We start from the raw sequence: 12,872 nt of genomic DNA, 5'->3' as shown, positions 1-12,872 counted from the left end.
TGGACTGAGAGCATCCCCCAGCCCCGCCAGCCCACGCTGAGGTCCCTCCACGACCCCACACCTCGGGACAGCTAAAACATCCCAGCGCCCCACAGTAGAACGGGCTGGAAAAGGGCAAGGGGTGGGTAAGGACCAATTCACTGGGGCATTTTGCCTTTGTGTGAGTCAGAGATGTCCCCGAGTGGCATCCCAGAGCCCACACAGCTCCAACACATCCACCATCCCACCTCCTCCCAGCTTTGGCTTCTGCCTCAAGTGCACCAGCTTCACATTAGACTGCTGAAAACAAGTATCTGGGCTATTTTTCACCATTCCTGTTATTTATTCGCATGCACCGTGGAGCTATGACTCATTAACTGACACATCATGGTTTGTGTCATCCACAAAGGTAACCCGAGGGCCTTACCTGGCATGAAACGTTATTCTTGGAAGACTAATGTTGAGATGGTCAGTGGAGCAGATAAAGAGACAATAACTGCACTGTACAGATCATGGCATCCGGTGCCAAAAAGCTTGCGATAAGGAAAAGATGCTGAATTTGTTGTGCTGGTGGTGGGGTTTTTTTTAAACAAACAGACTGAGACAGGATGTACAAATTTAAATCAGAGTTTAGCAACACTGCCTGATGTCTTGCACATAAAGCTTTAAATATCTCAACGCGGCATTCACGTCTCTCTGCTGGAAGCCAACCAGAGTCCTCTTGCTGATTTGACTAGAAGATGTTAAAGTAATATTTTTGTCAAGCAAAATTATCACCTTCTTAAAAGTCATTTTTGACACCATTTTCAATAATTGGTCATTGAAGGAAACCAATTCCATCACGCCAAACACCAGCTATAAGGCGGCGAAGACAGATACGGAGCTACAACAATAACTTCCCAATTCACTGTTAGGCCCAAAGGGCAACTACAGCTCTTGAAGGTCCGAGCAGAAAGGGAACTTCCAGTGAATCAAAGCATTCAAAATACCCATTGAGCAATGCATTAATTCCGAGTGAATGCCCGAAACTTATAGAAATGAGATAAAAAGCTGATTTTGAAATTCCCTTTAAAACTATTTTACTAAAATATGTGTGTAATAGAGATGCTGAGGTCTTTTCCCGGGGTTTTAAAACCACTTGATGAGATGTGAGCTCTGACAGTTGCCAGCAGTGGGAGGAGGGCGTGGGGAGCGCAAGCAAGTCACATTGGGCAAAAGTTGCACCCATCCCCAAAGACAAAGACGGTGATAATATGGCTTCACCCTGAGAACTAAATAAAGCCCTGACGACGGAGCTTTCTATTCACTGGCAGCTCTGAGGTGGGTTATTTTGGCTGGGGAGCGCGAGACATTCTTCCCTGGTGAGACGCCTCTGCAAGAGCGAGGGGAACAATAGACATGATGCGATCCAGGAAAAGGCAGCGACTGCAGCGAGCATCGCAAACCCAGTTTGCAGTCTGGGGCTTAGGCGGTGCAGGGCTTGCTCAGCACCCTGCCACTGTGCATCCAGCAGGATCCAGCCCTCCCAGCCCCTGTGCCGCTGCACCGCTCTCTGTCAGCCCCAGGACCGAGGCAGAATCTGTCCCCCACATGTGGCTCACCGGGAGCTGCAGCTCCAACCCGTCCAAGCTTCTCCAGGAAGCAATTGGGTTTTTAATTCTTTGTAATTATACAAATGCTTTCCCGCCATGTGCACCCACGCCTGCAGGTGCACCGACACGCACGTATGTGCGCACAGAGCCAGGGTGGGATTATCTGGTGCCATTCCCCATCCTGAGCATCTCTGTTTACATGGGAACCAGATAAGGGATGCAAGGTCTGGTTTGTCTTTAAAAAAAAAAAAAAACATTATTAAAAGTCAGCAGGTGCACATCCACAATCGCGCTGCAGACACAGGAGCTTTGCTGTCCTTCCTGGGGTTTCCAGGTGTGATGCTGGGGAAGCGCTGCGGGCGGGAGCCCGGCTGCAGCACGGGGGGCTGCGCTGCTCCCTCATGGGTACCACAGCGCTCCTTTCCCACTAATAAATAGTTTCCATGGCTGGTTTAGACGCCTGCAGCGTGAATGGGCACACCGGCAGCTGTGCCAAGAGGGAGAGCCCGGTGTCGTGGCCAGACGAGGAGCTGGCTCCATGCAGGGCATCCCCAGACCCACACACGTCACCCTCGGGTGAAGTTTGTCCTTTTGTGAGCGGCAGACAAATGGCCGGGATAAAGATAAATTGCCTTTGCATTTTCTTTTACTTCCTAATGGCAATAACCTCCTGTGTGAGGCAGTGAATCATCGGATTGCCCACTCCGACCCCTGCCGAGTGCTGTAAAACTTCAGGCATTGCCTCAAAGAGCTGAGAACAGCCACGACCCCTCAGAGGGCACCTGCGCTCCCGCACAAAGCCAACGCTTCCTTTGCGGGGAAACAACGAGACATCTGCAAAGGCCAAGGCAAAGCCTTTCAGCAGGGTCTCACCTCTCTTCTTGCACCTCGCGCTAGCTCGGGGCTCAGCCTCAGCCAGCTTTGGAGCAGAGGAACAGGAGGCCACCAGCACCCTGAACAGACTCTGAGCTCGGTGCTGGATTTGGGGCAGCAGAGGGGTGGAAGGGGTTCATGGAAGCTCCTGTTGTGGCCATGGGGAAAGCAGCTCAGGGCACCCAACCTGAGCGCGTCAAGGCTTCTTCTACCTCTGGGGTCGTTACCACGAGTGAAAACACAACCACCAGGCTGAGAAGTATCAGTCAAAGGCATGACTGGAGGAGATATTCTTCATTAGACTTGCTTTTCAAACAAATTAAACAAGCCCACCGAGGTCTTCCCAGTGTCAGGATGGCCACATCAGTGTCACACTGGCACAGCAGTCACCCAGCAGCAGCCTGGGCTGAGGGACGGCTCCCCCGCACCCAGCGATTCCCACTGTCTATTAAACCCAGGAAATAACAGAGGAGAGAGTGCAGAGCTTCGGAACCAACCAGCCAGGATTTCACACCTCTAATGTTTCTATCTGCTTCTGTCACCAACCAACGAGCGCACACAGCGATGGACCAAGCGTGCTCCCTCCTCTGCCCAGCTGGACTCTACAACCCCACACGGGATTTGTGTCTCCAAGCACAAATGCCCAGGAATTTCTCAACAGAAAGCAAGAAATCACTTACTTTTCCATATAAATAAATCTGGGAAGACGGGAATGTGCGCTAGCTGCTGGCTCTGTAGCACGGCAGCTTTCATTGACATTTGTCTTCCCTTACAGCAGGGGAATAAATAGAAATTTATGCATGAAGAAATTCTTATGAATAAATCATACACGCAAGTTCCGCTCGATGCCAGGTATGTTTGTGATTATGCGGTGCCCTTATGTAACTGGGTTTTCCTAATCAGAAACATGATATTCTCGGAGCATGAAACTGGGACGTTCTGCACCACATCCCTTCGCTCCAATTACTGTGTTGGAGCACCCGACCGTGCGCGGAGCAGCACAATCCTCCACAAAGGAATGGCCTGCTCTGAGCTGGAAGGAAACATTTCGTGGTGCCTCTTCAGCAGAGCCCAAACAAATGCTGAAACATGAACGTACGAATAAAAAATCCACTATTGTCAATACTGTATTGAATTGCTTTTCATGGAAAGCATGAGCTGTTAGCACAGGTTCTTCCCTTTAGACCCTACAGGGCTGCAGACAGGGGTCTGTGCTCTAAAATGCCCAGAGCCTCACCAAAATCAAATTGTTATCTCTTGTGTTCGAGGATGAGGAGCTGCGATTTGGTTTTCAGCAGCTGCCCCTTCCTCCGCAGCAGCTGAAAACCTCATCGCAGGGCTGCGGTATCGCGGTCTCTGCAAGGCACCAACAAGCTCTCCTGACATTCCTGCCAATAATCCTTACAAAGACAATGACCACGGTTATCTTTTCCTTTACGTGGGCATCTGCATCCACCACTGAGAAACCCCCAGTCCTATCTGAGAGCAACAAAGGACGCACACCCAGCTGAGAGGGATTTGGTTACTATGCGTGAAGGACAAATCCCAGCTCACCCGCACAGAACTGCCGAGACCTCTGAGAAAAGCCACAGCACAGCAGCAGCCCTCGCATAGTCCCTCGCCGGAGCCAGGGGAGTGTTGGGAAGCAGCACCCACCCGCTCCCAGCCAGGAGAGAGGGCTTTGCATGGGCGCTTTCTGAGGGAATAGGAGGGAGAGATGGGAAATAAGGCCAGAGGGTGCTCACTGAGGTCTGCCGATAAATAAAATGAACTGGAAAGCCCCATGGTGCTGGGAAGTGATGAGCTCTTCTGCCTGTCCCAAAGAAGTGAGTGGAAAATGCGGGCGAGGGCTCCGGCGAGGCAGCGATATATCTTAACTATCCCTCGGGCAGCTCCTTCTCAGGGTTAACCTGAGCTCAACACTGTAAACTGCAAAGGAAACCCAGAATGACAAACAATTGTAGGAACCTGAAAAACCAAGTTCCTCTGGATTTCATGGGAAGTGCGATCTGAAATGCTCCGACCTGTCTGTCTGAGGGGAAGTGGGCAATAAATAGCGGCCTGGTTGTTATCAAGAGGATGTGAGCTATTTATGAAAAATTCTTGGGCTTTTTGAACTCTGTTTAAAGAGGCAATAGCCTTTCCTGGGGTAATTGAGGGGCTAAAACGCTAAAGCAAACAAGATTACACAGCCGCCTCGGGGAACTTTAGTGCTTACTTGTGTGTTTCTGAAATCTGAAGCATATTTAAACAGCTGCGTTGTTATTGCCCCCAAACCCAGAGGGGAGTACGGAGAGGTCTTTCAGACCACTGTGTAAGCAGGGATGCGCCAACAGCCAGCAGCTGCTCCTAACACACGGGGATTTGCCCATCACAGCTCAGCAACCCCAACAGCTGACAGCTACATCATTTAATTAAATAACATCAGCAAGATGCCTCATCTGAGAAGGGGTCCCTGCATGCCTCGTAACACGACAGCTTTCCAGCAGGACTGAACCATCTCCAGCTCTGAGACAAAGTGCAGGGAAAAACTCATGCACATTGCAGATAGAAAAGGGGGAGAATTTGGTTGGAGGGCAAAGGGAAAGGGAAAACATCCACCCTGTATAAGGCAGGGCGCACCCAACTATATAAACATGCACAAAAAGCAAGAAAGATCGCATTGCTCAAAGGAAACTCATCCCATCCCTCTGACAAATAATTGTTTTAAACTAAATTAGGAAAATCTGCTGCTTTTGCTGGGAGAACTGCCTCCCTGGCCAGCCTTTGACAGCAGATGGAGATGCACCCAACCTTCAGGTGTCACGGTAGGACACAGCCATCGTAGGAGGGGTTGTTAAAGGCCCAGGTCCTGCTGGGCACAGTGCCCTTAGGTCCCTGCACCACAGTATCTTAGAATAAATCACGGAATGGTTTGGTTGGAAGGGACCTCAAAGCCCATCCAGTCCCACCCCTGCCATGGGCAGGGACACCTCCCACTGGATCAGGGGCTCCAAGCCCCATCCAACCTGGCCTTGAACCCCTCCAGGGATGGGGCAGCCCCCACTGCTCTGGGCAAACGTGAATGACCAAGGAGTGATGGATTTAGGGTTGTTCCATTGGGGAGCTTTGAGTGAGGGCCTCTGACCTGCCCCATTCACAAGGTCCTGACCCCCTCAGTGCGAAGCAACAGCCGACACACGCCAGGGAACCATTCCTCCTGCTCCTTCTCACTGTCCCATGATCTGCACACCAGGATGTGGCACCAAACGGAGCCCTCAAGGGTTTCCACTGGCCGCCTTTTTTATTTGTGTGAGCGCAGCCGCCAGGCAGACAGCGCTGCTCCTGTGTGGGAACCACACACCAAGTGTCCTGACAAAACGATGGCATCGGCTAAAATACACAAACACGCTCAAAAGAAGGAAAACCATGAAATTAAGGATAACAAACAACAAAGAGAAGCTCATACACAGAATCTGTTAGTGTTTATGAGTCACTAAGGCCTTCCTGTCTCCTCTTCTGAACTGTGGGAATCCGCTGTGGTCCATCCTCTCCGTAAAAACCACCGAGGTGCTATTTTCTTTGCAGCCCCAGTGCTGGGGTGGGGGAAGCTGTGGCACAAATGAAAGATTTATTTTTTCTCTTTTTTCTTCAAAGTAGGAAACGAATCCGAGGAGCAAACGCTGCGAGGCGTGTAAACAGAGGCGCCTGCAGAAGCCTTCGCGATGAGATCAGCGGGCGCCTTGGCCCAGCGCTGTTTCCAACGGCGAAGGGCTTAACAATGGAATGGATGGGGCATGCCAGGAAAAGTTAGAGAGCTCTGGACACGAGGCCTTTGTAAAAGCTCACTCCTTATTATTAACAAAAAACTTCTCCCCATCCTCCTTCCTTTCTCCCTTCAACAAATGAGGATTTCTTTTCTTTAATATATACTTTTTTAATTCTTAGCGTTTTTAACCAGCCCCAGTATGCCTGTTCTGCTCTAACCAGGGCATCCCACCACACTGACATTGGGAAACCAACCTTTGCATCCTGCCTCCATGCACCACCACCATCACCCCGTGCTGTGCTCTCACTTCAGAGCCAAGGTTTCCACTCCAGGTTGCTGGTGGATTTGCAGGACAGTACAGACCTATCCCTCCCCTCTGGCAGGACAGAAGCTGCTCAAACACCCAGTAACTCACAGGAACAAAGACCATCACCCCTTAGTCACGCACAGTTTGTGCAAAAACTTCCTTTAATCCAAGGGAATGCTCAGCCCATGCTTCCTGGCTAAAACCGAATGGAAAAGTCAAACCAGGAACTGTGAGGTTTTTTGGATTCCTATGTGAAAACCTCAAGCAGCAGCAGATCTCCTAAGGCTTCAAGGGAAGCCACACGAACTCATTCGAACCAAGGCCCTGAAGAGCTCATCCAAGCTGCAAGTAAAGCCCTGGCAAAACACATTTGCCCATTCAGGGATTTTCAGTACTAACTTTATGTGTAGAGATAGAAATAAGTTGAAAGATGCTCTGCAATGACATTTGATAGCAGAACGCAACGGCCAGCCTTTGGGAGAACAGGACATAAGCCTGTGCAGTGCCACGATGAGGTGGTGTCTAACACTACTGAAAGCTCAAAGGAGAGTGAATCTTGTGAGTTTACTGCCAAAATTCCCTCCTTGCCTCTTTCCTGGGGAAACACCGCTGGCTGCTGACCAGTTACGCAGCTTCTAGAGCTTGAAGGGAAGGATGGAGCAGGAGCTGCGCGGCTTCCCCAGCCCCGAGCAGGTCCCACACCTCAGGAGCTCTCAGCAAAAACCCTCCATTGAAATATCTGCTCAGTTCACACAATGTCTTCTGCCAGTTCACCAAACAGTTTTCCTGCTCCCTCTGGATTTCTTGGTTCCCACACCACAAGCACTGGAAATAAAATCATTATAATAATGATTACGCTACAACAAGAAAGCTACCCCCAAAATTACACACTTTGAAAGAAACAAGGGAGCTAAAAACCCTGAAATGTCAACCATAAGTGTGATAATTTTATGTTTGCCCTGACTACAGGACGTGCTGCAGTCGCCCCTTTCGTCACCAGCATCATCTCCCTCTCTCCCTGCCAGAGGAGCCCCGCGCCTGGGGCAGCAGCTGGGGAGAGGCAGGGACCCCACTGCCAACAAAGCTAAAATCACCAACAAAAAGATATTTCAGTAATAACGGTGTCAAATACAGACTGGAACCAAGACAGGAGTTTTACAGCCATTTTGTACCAGTGCTAACGGCTGCAGAAAGCGCAGAGCACCTCAGGGACACCCAAAGCCAGGGCAGTGCCTCCACGACACTGATTCCCAAAGCTGAATTTTTCATTCAGGTTGAATCATTCAGAAAGTTGCACCCTTTATGTCAAGAAAGTGTCTTTCGCTCATACGCGTGCTGTAAAAATCTGCAGCACAGCTCAAGAGCTCCTAGCAGGGATGATTTACTGCAGAAAGAGGCTCAGCATCCAGGCTGGTGCCGGAGCAGCGCGAGCAGCGCGGCAGGACAGACGCGTGTTCAGCACAGTGTCAGCATCGCCACTTGAAACTTTCAGCTTTATACAGACTGTCAGTTACTGGGAAACGTTACAGAAACCTCTCTGTTCCCAGAGGAACAGTAAAGAGATTTAAAATACAACCAAAATAAATGTTCTCTGCATCTACACACATGACAGTTGCCGGGGCGCTGTGCCGGGCACGTTCCTTCAATATCGTGTTCTCTCAATACAAGGTCATTTGTATCATACAATCATTAAAGCTGCAAAAGACCTCCAAGATCAAGTCCAACTGTCAGCCCTACGCCACTGTGCCCACCAAACCCTGTCCCCAAGTGCCACAGACACACGCCTGTTGAACCCCTCCAGGGATGAGGACTCCACCCCTGCTCTGGGCAGCCTCTTCCAAGGCTTCAGAGCTCTTTCAGTAAATAATTTCCTTCTCCTAATATCCAATCTAAATGTCCCCTGATGCAGCTTGAGGCTGTTTCCTCCCATCCTATCAGTTATTTGGGAGAAGATACATATGTGTCTGTCTGTGAACAGCAGATGTGGGCGCAGCGCTGGGGCAGGGGCTCTCGTGCCTGGCACCCAGCATCATCCTCGCTGGCAGCTCCTGCCACCTCCACCTGCTTCTGTGCTGTGGGAACACAATAATTCCTTTTTTCCCCTTCTCAGCCTCAGCCAGAGGAGCTGAAGCACTGCTCGCACACACAAAACAACCCTCTTCCTTTCCTTCCAGCTTCTATTTGCTTTTTTCCCCTATTTCATACAAAGTTGATCACGCATTAGTCCCGCAGCAAAGGTGCTGGGAAACTCGCAAGGAAGGGCATCGCCTGCGCGACACAGACACGAGGGTGGCATTGCCGGAGACCCTCGCCCAGGGGGGAGCTCGTGCTGCTTGGCCCCATCCCCGCCAGCTCTGCCAAACTGGCTCCCAATCCCAGATTTATGAATAACCCCGTTGAAAAAAAAAAAAGAACCAAAACATCGAGAGTTCTGGGGATCCACTGGTGTCTCAGAGCCCCCCTCACACGCAGAAACCAACACAAGGTTTCAGTGCCTCCCTAGCAGAGCGCCTGACGGGCACTGGGACCAGCGGGGCTGGTGGAACATGAATAAAACAATAGGTACCACTCATCGCCCTGAGGGCTTCCTCATCCTGAGACCTAATTTCCCTGAAAAACAAAGAGCAATTCCCTGCACGGTGTATTGATGGGCCATGGGTTTGGTCCCCGGGATGAACACATACACACAATTTTTTCTTTTACGCTTTTGCATGATGATTTGCATGACAGGCGTAACAAAAGCCTCAACCACTAACCCAAACCTTCCAAAAATGTAATACTGCTTCATGCTAACTTCCAAAGCAATTCACTGGCCGTAGGAGGAAGCTGCATTCAAACATCAGGACAAAAATGTCAACCACGTGTGGAAAAAAAAAATATATGTAAAAATGCCCATTTAAAAATCATCCACTGTTCCAGAGCTGACAAGGGGAGAAGACATCAAGGTGGGCAGAGCTGCTCTTGAGGCACCTTTGTGCAGGGGTGGCTTTGATCTGAAAGCACAGACTCGGGCACCGCTGCCACCCTCCGGCAGAGCCCACGGGCACGAGGTATTTAGAATGAAAAAGGAGAAAATCCCACTTGCTCATCACCAATGGTTGGACTCGATGACTCGGTGGGTCCCTTCCAACCTCCGATCGAGAGCTCTGCGACAGCCGGGCCCTTGCTTGGCCAGGGGGGCTGTGCTCTTGGGCCACTTCTGTGGCAGGTCCCGGGGTGGGAGATGCTCCAGGCTTGGGCATGGAGGAGCCCTCAAGGGTCTCGGCACAGCAGCACAGCCACGCGGAGCCCTGCCTGGTCAGGGAAACACCTCCGCCAGAGCCTGGGCAGGTGGGGAACATTGGACCGCCATGCAGGACGCAGTGTCTCCTACGGGGAAAGGCAACAGTGCTGCTCTCGGCCGGCACCCACCAGCAGCTGCCGGACTTGGCCGCTTCGGCCCCAGCTGGATCAGCAGATCTGAGATCTGCCCCTGCCTCTGGAGCCCCAGGGCATCACCCACCGACTGCCAGCAGCACGGGGCAAAGCTGTAAAGCACCCCAACACCAGAGCAGCCCTGGGGAGAGGAGCGGATCCCGTCCCCAGCACAGGGATTCTCACCAGCAAACAGCGCCCACCCCACGGAGGAGAGCAGGGCCACGGGGGGTGAGAATCTCCCAGTCTCTGCAGAGTGGGGAGGATGTTCTGGAGAGGTTTTTCTTGGCAGAAGCTGATGAGGCTCCTGCTTCCTGCCTGGCGAGGGGATACGTCCCCCCCAGGGACCCCCAGGCCAGCGCATCTCATTTCGTGACCTGACTCCCGGCCGCACTCCAGTCCAGCCCGGCCAGCAGAGAACAGCCTCTACCCTCCAGCCACATGCCTCGCTGTCCAAAAACATCAAAGAAAATGAAAAAAAAAAACCCAAAACTGCCAAAAAAACACCACCAAAACATCAATACTGTAAGAAGGAAAACAAACAGCCTGTGTGCTTTAAGCCAGGATCTCTCTTCCCTATGTATTTATAATCTACCTGGGGTCTCGAAGGCTTTTTTGTTATCCAGTGACCCCGATTTCTTTGGGAAACAGGCAGTAAAATTTTAGAAGTGTGATCCATATCTACATGAGCAGCTTCATATGGGAAAAGTTCTTCCAGAAGCTGATAGCAGACTGAAAACAACCTTTTCCAACTCCAATTGTGCCAAGCAGCTGCAAGAAAGAAATACCAGCAGGAATGGAAAAATGTTTCCACTTATTTTCCTAGGCCGTGTGCCATCACGGAGCCCCAGAGCAGGGCGGGGGGCATGGTGAGACCCCCCAGGTGTTTGCACAATTGCATTGGTCAGAGGGCAAATGTTTACGGCATCTTGGCGCAAAGCAGCCGGCAGCACTCGCAGCCAAGCCAGGGGCAACCGGTGTTGGGTTAAGTGGAAACTGGCCCCTGCTTTGCAATGCAGAATCCAGTAGCTAAACTTTAAACCACTTCCTCCATCTCCTGACAATGCACAGAGGAATTTCCACAAATCCCAAGGCTGCCCTGACTTCCATTTCTAAACTTGGAAAAAGAAATACCAGGACATTCCTTTGTTGTTCCAGCTCACTCGCTGTTTGATCTGGAGCTTTTTCTCCAGCTGAGCAAATTAAAGAATTCCAGTTTCCTCTGGAATAAAGCATAAACCAGTAACAAATAATGTGCCTGCTTCTTTGATTTTCAAATAATCGGTTTTGAGTTAGACCAAAACCTGCCACCCCAGTCTGTTCTGTGGGTTTAATGCTTAAGTATTATTTTGGCCAGAGAGCAACAGAGCCATTTAGAAATGCGTTCCTGCCCTCTAGAGAGAGAGGGTCCAGCGCTGCCTGCACTGAACAGCAGCTATTTCTGAGCGCATAAGCAGTTAAAAGACTTTCCCCCCCAACCCACCACCAGCGCCCCGACAGTGCCCACCGCAGCCTGTGGTCCTGCACCGACCAACGGGGCAGAAACTCCTCCCCGCTTGCACATATTCCTGGGCAAAGTCCCTACTCTTTGCTTTTATTTTCACCATTTCGCTCTTGTGTCTCCCCTTTCCACTTGTGCTGCTGCTCCCATCCTTTCTGCCCAGGGTCCCTCCTTGCTGCGCCCTCCCTCTCCCCATCTGCTGGATTCCCCCTCGCATCCCTGGACACATTCCCTGCCTGTTCGGCTCCAGTAAATCCCATTCCCCGCTGCCTGGGGGCGGCACCCAGGCTGTCCCCTGCCCCGCAGCCGGACCTCGGGCACAAGAGCAGCCTCTTCCACTGGTGTCTGTGCCTCCCATCTGCTGGGGAAGCTCCGGCACCAGCAGCAGGAGCTGGGAATGAAAGCCATGACCCCCAGCAAGACACAGCCCCTGCTCACCCCACAGGGACCCCCCAGGAGATACGCTCGGGCACGGTCACCTCCCATACGGCCCCAGTGTTTGTCCCCTCCACTGTCTCTGGTGGTGTTTGGATGTGGAAATGCCATTTCCTTGAACTCAAAGAGGCAGTCAACATAAATCACTGCGCTGGAAAACAAGGTGAGCGCTCAGATGTGAAGCGCTAGACTTCAGTTTGCTGCAGGATCTAGTAACGGGCATCAGGGAAAGCCAGGGAGGGTTTTAGAAGCACTGAGGATCAGATCTGGGTGCTTAAGCCAAGCGGAGGCGAACACCTTACCCTGCAGAGAGTGTAACTGCTAATCAGAAACACTACAACCAAAACCATCCAAGCAGCCCCTAACCACAAATCAATAGCAAAGCTCGCGGGGCGACTCCTGCCTCGAGTGTAAGGAAACATCTATTCTTCTGCCAGGAAGAAAGAGAGACACGAACCTTGAACTTGAGGAGGAAGGACCGGGTTCCTGTTGTTCAGCTGGAATAATTAATTGCATACGTATCGAGAGAGGCCAAGAGGGGAAGCGCATGCTGTTCATGGAACGCTACGGGGCAGTGCCACCAGCCTGCCCTGGTGAGAGCCTCGGGGATGATGCAGCTCCTCCATCATCAACTGCAGCTCTGCTGTGAGGCTCTGGGCCAGCAGAGCTGGGGCTGCAGACCACCACCATGGCCTGAACCCGGCCGCGGGTCCCGTGTGCCTGGGACGAGCCTCCAGGTGCTGGGCTGGTGCAGGCAGCGTGCCGTCAGCCCGCTGGAGTCCGAGCGGACCAACAGAGAGATCCGCTGCAGCGCAGCATCAAAGCGTTGTTGGGTATCATTAGTGACAGTTTCTTTTCATGATACAACAGAGTTGAAGCTCAGACCTCTGTCTTTTTCTTTTTTTTTTTTTTGGTGGTATCTTATCATCCAAGAGCTCATTAGCCAGGAATTCCTCATGCTGTTTATTTTCCATTTCTCCATATGTTCCCCACAAACTCAGCCGAGTCTCTGTTTTAAGTTTA

This window comes from Cuculus canorus, chromosome 14 (assembly GCF_017976375.1).
Source record: "Cuculus canorus isolate bCucCan1 chromosome 14, bCucCan1.pri, whole genome shotgun sequence".
In the NCBI taxonomy this organism is placed as follows: domain Eukaryota; kingdom Metazoa; phylum Chordata; class Aves; order Cuculiformes; family Cuculidae; genus Cuculus; species Cuculus canorus.
This window is presented reverse-complemented; position numbering follows the sequence as displayed.